Consider the following 2,428-nt stretch of genomic DNA (forward strand, 5'->3'; position numbering starts at 1 on the left):
CCCTGGATCCCCACAGACGCTCCCTATGCTGCTGAGGGGATTGTCCTTGGGATGGGGGACGGGCCAGGGCGCTCAGGAACGGCCTTGGCCAGGAGTCCTGTCTACTTGCCTTGCCATGCGGGGAGAGGGGCTCTCTGAGCTGATCATTATTTCGACAGCCCTTAGATGTAGGACAGCTGCGAACCGTAGCCGCTGTGCATTAGCGGCGTCAATTGAGCTGTGCTGAGGAAACCGAAGGGAAGTGCAGCTGGGCTTGTCACACGAATGGCTTTCAGAAAGCGCAGTGCATTGATATTTTTAATGGGGGTACAAACCAAGCCTGGAAGCACTGTCAGGAAATGGAGTTTTAATAATAACCCTTCTCCTGGCTGGAAAGGGGCTGCCGAGGGACTGGCAGTGGCAGATAATTGTGTCATTCGAGTCGTGTCGAACGCAGGAGGCCAGTCTGTGCCCTAATCCCTGGGCAGGAGTTACAGACCGGGAAACCCACCCCAGGAGCTGGCCAGCACCTGTTACGTTTGCCAGTCCGGTAATGTGGTGCCAAGACAGCAAGGAGGGGTGGGTGGCTGGGTGAGAAGCGACAGCGCTGACAGGCTGCAATGAGAGGGTGACGGTGTAGTAACACGGAGAGGAAAAGCCGTCCCAATAACTGACCTGTCCCAGGAGGGAGGGAGAGGGGAGGCAGCTGTGCTGGAGGGCAGGGCCTGGATGTGCAGTTCACCGGTTAGTTCCCAGCTCCCACCCCCTCTTTCCGAAGCAGGGGCAGGTAAACCCCAAAGCCGGCCTTTCAAGTCCATTCCTTCTGGCTGCAGCTGGGCTAATCCTGCAATCGGGCCCCTGGCTGGTGAATTCGTTATGGGTGATGAAAGGACGTGGGCCCCCTTTACTTATTCCCCCCTCCCAGATATCTTTCTGATGTGCAGAAAAGGCCTCTTGGGTTTTGGTTTGAGTGCTCTGCTTAATTTGATTGATCCAGATCTTTTCTGCTCCTGTTTTTCCCCAGAAGAACCTGGTCTTGTGCACAGATGGCCCAGTGGAAACCCTGAGTGCAGAGCGGCAAAGCCCCAATTGTCCCAGTTAAACTTGGCTTCTAGCTTCTCTGGAGCAGCAATCACACCAGGCTGCCTGTGCACGAAGCCAGGAGGTGGATTTGATCAGCAACAGGGTGAGTGGGGTTAACAGCAACTCCTGCACCCAGAGGACAAGGTTAATCCAGACCCCTCCAGGTGATAGTGGATGGATGAGGAGAGAGGAGGGGGGCACAGGGTGGGGTGATTGTATCAGGCAGATCAGTGAGCTGCATCCAGGCAAGGTGTAATGAGAGATCAGAAATGGGCACTGAGGGTGATCCAGAGAAGGGTGATTTCAGTGACTGCAGTGTGAAGCTGGAGGATCCCCACTGACACTGAAATCTGGGCCTGATCCACAGCATGTTGTGTGTGTGTGAGGACAGGGAAACACGAGACTCAACCAGAGGGTGTAACAAATCAAAGGAAAATGCTTAATTGATTGGAGATGGAAGGAGATGGGAGCAGAGGTGTTTCCTTTGCCTTCTGGGTCGCTGAACTGTTAAGCTCCCTCCCATCAAACCACCTGCAACTTGCCTGTGATACTCCTGGCTTCCAGGAACGAGCTCTTGGTTATATCAGGACTCAAATGCATTGTCTTGCAACCATCTGTGTGCAGCACCTGGGGAACGCGCTCCTTCAGCCAGGGCTGCCCGGCATGTCCACGCTTTCTTCAGAGTGCTGTGATGGTCCCTTTAGCCATAGATAGGGCTAGTTGTTATCATGTGTGTATATTTGTTTCCAGTGTTTGCAAACAATGAGTAACTCGGTAATAACATTTTGCTCTATTCTGGCATCTTTCATCTGAAGCCCTCAAAGCTCTTTACAAACATGCATTAATTCCAAGAACAATAATACTTTGTGTTTCCAGTAATGCCTTCCAGCCAAGGATCTCAAAGCACACTCCAGCAGTAAAGGAATAAAGCCTGCCCTTTCCCCCGGGGGCCCGGTGAGTGCTCTCACCTGAAGAAGAAACAGTGGCTAGTGATCTTGGGTGTCCAACTTGTGACAACTCTGCCTCATTTTCAAAAGTGCTGAGTGATCACAATTCTAATGAAGTTAATTAGAGCAGTGCTTCTCTGAAAATCAGCCCCAAGCAGAGAACCCCAAACTCAGAGGCCACTTTTGACTCAAGTGACTCCTGAAGGTGGCTGGGGCATAGCAAGACGCAGAACTCAGGTCTCACTCTTAACCCCCTGTGACGAACTGGGACTGTTCCTAATGTTTGCTCTGAATACTGTGTTGGTGCCTCAGTGTCCCCTAGGCAGTTCTTAAGTATCTTGGTGGTGGGATAAGGGTGTGTGATTGCTACAGAGGAAGGGGCCAGTGCCCCTAACTGCCGGGCACTCTGCCTCCTAGCA

This window comes from Chelonoidis abingdonii, chromosome 21 (genome assembly GCF_003597395.2).
Source record: "Chelonoidis abingdonii isolate Lonesome George chromosome 21, CheloAbing_2.0, whole genome shotgun sequence".
Lineage (NCBI taxonomy): Eukaryota > Metazoa > Chordata > Testudines > Testudinidae > Chelonoidis > Chelonoidis abingdonii.